Raw genomic sequence first — 9,025 nt, 5'->3', positions numbered from 1 at the left:
CACCTTAGGGGGGGGGGGGGTTCTGTCATGCCTTGGTCATTGTATCTTGTGTTTTTGTTATATGTTTGGGTAGGCCAGGGTGTGACATGGGTTTATATGTTGTATTTCGTATTAGGGTTTGTATTAATTGGGAGTGTGTATTATTAGGGGTGTGTCTAGTTAGGCTTGGCTGCCTGAGGCGATTCCTAATTGGAGTCAGCTGATTCTAGTTGTCTCGGATTGGGAACCGTATTTAGGCAGCCTGAGTGCGCGTTGTATTTCGTGGGTGATTGTACCTGTCTATGTGTTAGTCACCAGATAGGCTGTAATTAGTTTCACTCGTTTGTTGTTTTCGTATTTTCAGTTATTTCATGTACAGCATTTTCTTCATTAAATGTCATGAGTAACCTACACGCTGCATTTCGGTCTGCCTCTCTACAAACAACAGATGAAGTTCATTACACAGAGAAGGCTCGGCTTCTGACTCTGACTCGTTGCTTAATGGGGAGAACCGGTTGAAAGTTTCTGCCGGCTGAATGAGCGACACCGGTTGACAGTACATGTCTGGGGTGAAAGAGTTGAATGAAAAAAGTTGAGTGAGGGGGAAAAAAATCTAATATAAAACAGTAATTAAAAAGTAAAAACCGTAAAGTTGGCAGTTAGCAAAGTAACGCTAGCAACAAAACTCACAGCAGCACGTAAACAAGTCCACAAGTTGTGACAGAAAACTACATCCATCGGCTCTGGGATTGATCCAGCAACCTTTTGGTCCTTGTCCCAACGCTCCTACCCACCAGTGCTACGACATCAGGGGGAATTACTTGGTTTGAAAGAAGGATGAAAGGAAGGCGAGACCTGGGAAACCTCACTGCTCTTTCACTCCTAGCTGGGGTCGCCATCTGTTAATGTGAATATAAAAAGTCTCAAATAATAACTATTGCATTTGCACAAAAAAATAACCTGAAGCTAGTTTTAGTTTCCCTAACATTGATATTTTTCTCTTTGTCTTCCTAGGGTTACCTCAGTGGAAGCAAACAATCTTCTCCAGTTGGAGCAGTTGGACGGTCAACCATTGAAAATACTGACTCCCCTACACTTCGGTGAAGCCCGATAGACAAAGTATGTTGAGCTTTGGTTAACATTTGAGAAAGCAAGAATTGGTAGTTATGCTGAGCTTGTAAATATGTACATCTTCAATTTTCCTCTTCATATTACTTTAGGACCATCGACTGTCCAAACCCCCAAGAGGTATCCCATCCTGTGGTCTGTGGTCTGAGTCAGAGGGGGAACCAGCTTGAGGTAGGCTATACCATCCTAAAGTGTTAAAAAGTACATATCTCCCATTTATAACACTGTACTAATCCATCAAATGTTCTCCCAGTATAGTGTAACCTGCGTGTTTGCTTGTTTACATCTCTGCCTCCTACCCTGTTCCCTTTTACCTCTTAAGGATCCACCCGACATACCCAAATCTAACTGCCTGTAGCTCAGGCCCTGAAGCAAGGATATTATTCTATGTTTTGTACCATCATCTTTGGAATGCAGGAGAAAGGCCATAATGTATTATTCCAGCCAATGTGCAATTTAGATTTTGGCCACTGTATGTGCAAAGTTTTAGACTGATCCAATGAACCATTGTATATCTGTTCAAAATGTTGTATCAAGACTGCCCAAATGTTCCTAATTTGTTTATTAATAACTTTTCATGTTCAAAACTGTGCACTCTCCTCAAACAATAGCATGGTATTCTTTCACTGTAATAGCTACTGTAAGTTGGAAAGTGCAGTCAGATAAACAAGAATTTATGCTTTCTGGCAACATCAGATATGTCTGTCCTGGGAAATCTTCTTGTTACTTATAACCTTATGCTAATAGCATTAGCCTACATTAGCTCAATCATCCTGTGGATGGGACACCGATCCCAAATAACATTTATAACACTGCTCCTGTTCTCCAGGACCTAGGGGTTCTTCCCAACATCCAGATGTGGATCCACCTGATGTCCTCCATTACCAACCATCCTCCAACTTTTCATTACATCATCTACAGCTACTGTTGTTGTCATTATCTGCTAAGAACGTTTTCTTGCTCTATCATACTGGGCACATAATTATGTGAGATACACAGATGAATTAAAAACATTAGCACTGCAAAGACTCAGAACAAAGAGAGCAGCAGTGCCTGGTCTCCCTCTTCAAGACCCCCTTCTAAGACTGGCTGCCTATTGAGAACAAGTGACAGGCAGAACATCCCACCCACTCAGTAACCACCTACTCTATTTTCCACACACCAGAATTCAGTATTTTAGTCTATGATTGCCATGTGAGGTTACAAAAAAATCTGTGAAAATAAATTAATGACACAACTGTACCAAAAAATATCAACGGTAATGTATTAAAATCTTAAATATTGCCAAGTTGGTTTTCACAGTTGTTTCACAAGTTGTTCATTGTATGTTGTAAGATATCATTTGATGGTATGTATTGATGGTGTTGTATCCCAGGACCTACAATAGATACCTAAACAGTATATTCAAGCATAAGGGTGTACTAATGAGCAATGCGAGCTGGAAAAAAAAGAATGATAATAGAAGATTACTGAAATTATATTATTTCAGTGTAGATAAGGGCAGGTGAAATAAAAACATATGCATATGAATGGAGTGGAAATGATCTGACTGTGATCTGTAAGGAAAGTAACTTTAATGTGTCAAGTAGATTACACATCAGATGGCTTTATGTATTTCCAAGACTTTAATGTACAGACTCATGCTGTGCTGGTAGGGCTAATGTTAGCAGACTAGTTGGCTAGCAACCTTGCAAGATGATTTGTAACTATACATTCATAAAGTATTTGCTTGCAAGTTGGCTGAAAATTTAATTGAAACCAATAGTCATAAGTGCAAATGATTTGGATTAATTTGCTATACGGTACCAGTCAAAAGTTTGGACACACCTACTCAGTCAAGGGTTTTTCTTTATTTGACTATTTTCTACATTGTAGAATAATGGTGAAGACATCAAAACTATGAAATACCAAAGAAGTCTTAAACAAATCAAAATATGTTTTATATTTGAGATTCTTCAAAGTAACCACCCTTTGCCTTGATGACAGCTTTGCACACTCTTGGCATTCTCTCAACCAGCTTCATGAGGTTGTAACCTGCAACACATTTCAATTAACAGGTGTGCCTTGTTAAAAGCTAATTTGTGGAATTTCTTTCCTCCTTAAAGTAATGATGACTGTCATTTCTCTTTGCTTATTTCAGCTATTCTTGCCATAATATGGACTTGGGTATTTTACCACATAGGGCCATCTTCTGTTTACCATCCCTAATTTGTCACAACACAACTGATTGGGAAAATGTCAAAAATGTTAAAAGTTTCTTCAAGTGCAGTCGCAAAACCATCAAGCACTATTGTCAGGTTCATTGTCTTCAAACTTCCTGTCATAAATGAGCCAAGGCGCAGAGTGCATGTAATTCCACATTTATTAATCGTAGTGAAACCTTCACAAAAACACAGGAAAACAGAAACCGAACGAGACACAACCGTGGCGCACACAAACACACACCGAAAATAAATAATTATCCACAACATTAGGTGGGAAAAGGCTGCCTAAGTATGATTCCCAATCAGAGACAACGATAGACAGCTCCTCTGATTGGGAACCACACTCAGCCAAAACAAAGAAATAGAAAACATAGAATGCCCACTCAAATCACACCCTGACCTAACCAAATAGAGAAATAAAATGGCTCTCTACCATCAGGGCGTGACAACTATGATGAAACTGGATCTCATGAGGACCACCACAGGAAAGGAAGACCCAGTTACCTCTGCTGCAGAGGATAAGGTCATTAGAGTTACCAGCCTCAGAAATTGCAGACCAAATAAATGCTTCACAGAGTTCAAGGACCAGACCCATCTCAACATGAACAGTTCAGAGGAGACTGCGTGAATCAGGCCTTCATGGTCAAATTGCTGCAATGAAACTACTACTAAAGCACACCAATAATAAGAAGAGACTTGCTTGGGCCTAGAAACACGAGCAATGAACATTAGGAAATCTGTCCTTTGGTCTGATGAGTCCAAATGTGAGATTTTTGGTTCCAACCGCAGTGTCTTTGTGAGACACAGAGTAGGTGAACGGAGGATCTCTGCATGTGTGGTTCCCTGTCATACCCTGATCTGTTTCACCTGTCTTTGTTCTTGTCTCCACCCTCCTCCCGGTGTCGCCCATCTTCCCCATTATCCCCAGTGCATTTATACCTGTGTTCTCGGTTGGTCTGTTGCCAGTTTGTCTTTTCTCATCAAGCCTCCCAACGTTTTTTCCCATACTTCTGTTTCTTGTTAGTTCTTGTTTTCTAATTCTCCCAGTTTTGACTATTCTGCCTGCCCGGACCCTGACCCTGCCTTCCGTTCTGTACCTCTTGACACTGCCCTGGATTACTGACGCCTGCCTGCCCTGACCGTGAGCCTGCCGTTCTGTACCTCTTGACACTGCCCTGGATTACTGACGCCTGCCTGCCCTGACCGTGAACCTGCCGTTCTGTACCTCTTGACACTGCCCTGGATTACTGACGCCTGCCTGCCCTGACCGTGAGCCTGCCGTTCTGTACCTCTTGACACTGCCCTGGATTACTGACGCCTGCCTGCCCTGACCGTGAGCCTGCCGTTCTGTACCTCTTGACACTGCCCTGGATTACTGACGCCTGCCTGCCCTGACCGTGAGCCTGCCGTTCTGTACCTCTTGACACTGCCCTGGATTACTGACGCCTGCCTGCCCTGACCGTGAGCCTGCCGTTCTGTACCTCTTGACACTGCCCTGGATTACTGACGCCTGCCTGCCCTGACCGTGAGCCTGCCGTTCTGTACCTCTTGACACTGCCCTGGATTACTGATGCCTGCCTGCCCTGACCGTGAGCCTGCCGTTCTATACCTCTTGACACTGCCCTGGATTACTGACGCCTGCCTGCCCTGACCGTGAGCCTGCCGTTCTGTACCTCTTGACACTGCCCTGGATTACTGACGCCTGCCTGCCCTGACCGTGAGCCTGCCGTTCTGTACCTCTTGACACTGCCCTGGATTACTGACGTCTGCCTGCCCTGACCGTGAGCCTGCTGTTCGGTACCTCTTGACACTGCCCTGGATTACTGACGCCTGCCTGCCCTGACCGTGAGCCTGCCGTTCTGTACCTCTTGACACTGCCCTGGATTACTGACGCCTGCCTGCCCTGACCGTGAGCCTGCCGTTCTGTACCTCTTGACACTGCCCTGGATTACTGACGCCTGCCTGCCCTGACCGTGAGCCTGCCGTTCTGTACCTCTTGACACTGCCCTGGATTACTGACGCCTGCCTGCCCTGACCGTGAGCCTGCCGTTCTGTACCTCTTGACACTGCCCTGGATTACTGACGCCTGCCTGCCCTGACCGTGAGCCTGCCGTTCTATAGTTTACGGACTCTGCCTTGGATTACTGACCTCTGCCTGTCCTTGACCTGTCATGTTCCTGCCCCTGTTTCATAAATAAACATTTGTTATTTCTAATTGTCTGCATCTGGGTAACATACTGATGTCTGATAGTTCCCACAGTGAAGCATGGAAGAGGAGGTGTGATCATGTAGGGTGCTTTGCTGGTGACACTGTCTGTGATTTATTTGAACTTCAAAGCACAATTAACCTTAGCATTCTGCAGTGATACGCTATCTCATCTGGAAAGCACTTAGTGGGACTATCATTTATTTTTCAACAGGACAATGACCCAACACAACTCCAGGATGTATAAGGGCTATTTGACCAATAAGGAGAGTAAGGGAGTGCTGCATCAGATGACCTGGCCTCCACAATCACCCAACTGAGCCCAATTGAGATGATTTGGGATGAGTTGGACCGCAGGGTGAAGGAAACAAGTGCTCAGCATATGTGACAAGTGCTCAGCATATGTGACAAGTGCTCAGCTAACAAGTGCTCAGGATATGTGGAAACTCCTTCAAGACTGTTGGTAAAGCAATCAAGGTGAAGCTGGTTGACAGAATGCCAAGAGTGTGCAAAGCTGTCATCAAGGGAAAGGGTGGCTACTTTGAAGAATCTAAAACATTAAATATATTTTGATTTGTTTCACACTTTTGTGGTTACTAAACTTAGCAAAAAATGAAACGTCCTCTCACTGTCAAATGTGTTTATTTTCACTAAACTTAACATGTGTAAATATTTGTATGAATATAACAAGATTCAACAACTGAGACATAAACTGAACAAGTTTCCTCAGACATGTGAATAGCAGAAATGGAATAATGTGTCCATGAACAAAGGGGGGGGGGGGGTCAAAATCAAAAGTAACAGTCAGTATCTGGTGTGGCCACCAGCTGCATTAAGTACTGCAGTACATCTTCTCCTCATGGACTGCATCAGATTTGCCAGTTCTTGCTGTGAGTTTACCCCATTCTTCCATTTCCATTTACATTACATTTAAGTCATTTAGGCACCTGCAAGTTCCCGGACATTTCTGGGGGGAATGGCCCTAGCCCTCACCCTCCGATCCAACAGGTCACAGGTGTGCTCAATGGGATTGAGATCCGGGCTCTTCGCTGGCCATGGAAGAACACTGATATTCCTGTCTTGCAGGAAATCAAGCACAGAATGAGCAGTATGGCTGGAGGCATTGTCATGCTGGAGGGTCATGTCAGGGTGAGCCTGCAGGAAGGGTACCATATGAGGGAGGAGGATGTCTTCCCTGTAACGCACAGCGTTGAGATTGCCTGCAATGACAACAAGCTCAGTCTGACGATGCTGTGACACACTGCCCCAGACCATGACGGACCCTCCACCTCCAAATCGATCCCGCTCCAGAGTACAGGCCTCGGTGTAACGCTCATTCCGTCAACCATAAACGCAAATCTGACCATCATTAGACAAAACCGTGACTCGTCAGTGAGGCAACGTTGTTGCCGGTGATGTCTGGTGAGGACCTGCCTTACAACAGGCCTAAAAGCCCTCAGTCCAGCCTCTCTCAGCCAATTGCGGACATTCAGAGCATTGATGGAGGGATTGTGCATTCCTGGTGTAACTCAGGCAGTTGTTGTTGCCATCTTGTACCTGTCCTGCAGGTGTGATGTTCGGATGTACCGATCCTGTGCAGATGTTGTTAAGCGTGGTCTGCCACTGCAAGGACGATCAGCTGTCCGTCCTGTCTCTCTGTAGCGCTGTCTTAGGTGTCTCACAGCATGGACATTGCAATTTCTTGCCCTGGCCACATCTGCAGTCCTCATGCCTACTTGCAGCATGCCTAAGGCACGTTCACACAGATGAGCAGGGACCCTGGGCATCTTTCTTTTGGTGTTTTTCAGAGTCAGCAGAAAGGCCTCTTTAGTGTCCTAATTTTTCATAACTGTAATTGCCTACCGTCTGTAAGCTGTTAGTGTCTTAAAGACCGTTCCACTGGTGCATGTTCATTAATTGTTTATGGTTGATTGAACAAGCATGAACAAGCATGGGAAACCGTGTTGAAACCCTTTACAACAAATATTTTGATTTTTACAAACTGTCTTTGAAAGACAGGGTCCTGAAAAAGGGACGTTTCTTTTTTGCTGAGTTTACATGATTTTATGTGTGTTATTTCATAGTTTTGATGTCTTCACTATTATTCTACAATGTAGAAAATAGTAATAATAATGAAAAACCCTTGAATGAGTAGGTGTTCCTAACTTTTGACTGGTACTCTATATTGGAAGTTATTTCTGTTGTAGTTTACATTATAGAGAATAGGCTGGCTTGCCGGGTCCTCCATATTACATCACACACAGGGGAAAACAAATCCGACATGACTTCGGCATTCTTTCAAATTCTGAATAGTTTTATGGAAGAACTAGAAAAATAGAAACTTGAGGTGCAACTTTGCATTGGGACTTTTGATGCACATACTAATGCAAATCCAGATGTTACATGTGGTTATGTTTATGTTACCCTTCCACTCTTACATTAACCAGTCGGAATGAATGGCTAAACTTAATGGTCAATATTTTTCTGTCTTAACACTATCCCAAACCTATTTTGGTATTTTCCTCATTAGTCAGTCCACTGTAGATACAATTCCAAAATGTTTTGCATGTCAGCAGTCACATTTTCAAGATATTTGACTTTCAAGATGCAATGCGTCACCCCCCCCATCTTCCACAACCGTTGAATGCTGAAATGAGACCGTGAGATCTTGTTGCAGCCACGCATACACACAAGCACATATGCATTCACACACACACACACGCCACGCCACCCACCCCGAGGCGCTTGCATTTTAGAGCAGTTAAGAAACTTGTCAGGAATGGGAGATGGGTGATGTGTGGCGAAATGTGGCGGAATGAAGGAACCACCACACGATTTCACACTAGAGTAGCCCGTGGTACAGCCACATACAGCACACACACTCATGCTCTCGCACTCACATGCAAACACATTTACCTGCATGCACGCACGCACGCTCGCTCGCACACACACGCACACGCACACGCACACGCACACGCACACGCACACGTCACGCACACGCACACACACACACACACACACACACACACACACACACACACACACACACACACACACACACACACACACACACACACACACACACACACACACACACACACACACACACACACACACACACACACACACACACACACACACACAAAGGCACAACGAGATGCCTGAGGTGAATGTACTCTAAATACAAACCACAAATTCATATTGTTTCTGCAAAACCCTTTACTTATGAATATTCACCAATCCATATCCCATGGTGTTCTGAGAATTAATTCCCATATCAATTCCCTATAAACCCAACTCAATATCTAGTCTATGAACCGTATCCCATATCCACACTCTTCCCATTATAGTAGGCCCTGCTCCAGTCCATTTCCCAAATGGCACAGTCCTACCAAACCAAACAGCCCAACAGCTATTTAGTGAGTCACACAGTTCAAGCTGAAGACCTGGTTATCAGTTAAACACTGTGGATGAAGGGGGCCTATTGGACACCAGGGAAAATAACAGT

At 44.3% G+C, this 9,025-nt stretch overlaps 1 long non-coding RNA gene across 1 annotated transcript; it reads left to right on the top strand.

Annotated features, from left to right (window-relative positions):
• Nucleotides 1-652: 652 nt before the first annotated feature.
• LOC124020072 lies at nt 653-2,191 on the top strand. Its single transcript, XR_006835899.1, has 4 exons — nt 653-886; nt 994-1,098; nt 1,200-1,278; nt 1,937-2,191. It is a non-coding gene; the product is annotated as an uncharacterized LOC124020072 (long non-coding RNA).
• The last annotated feature ends 6,834 nt before the right edge of the window (nt 2,192-9,025 follow it).

This window comes from Oncorhynchus gorbuscha, linkage group LG03 (assembly GCF_021184085.1).
Source record: "Oncorhynchus gorbuscha isolate QuinsamMale2020 ecotype Even-year linkage group LG03, OgorEven_v1.0, whole genome shotgun sequence".
NCBI classification, from domain to species: domain Eukaryota; kingdom Metazoa; phylum Chordata; class Actinopteri; order Salmoniformes; family Salmonidae; genus Oncorhynchus; species Oncorhynchus gorbuscha.
This window is presented reverse-complemented; position numbering and strand designations above follow the sequence as displayed.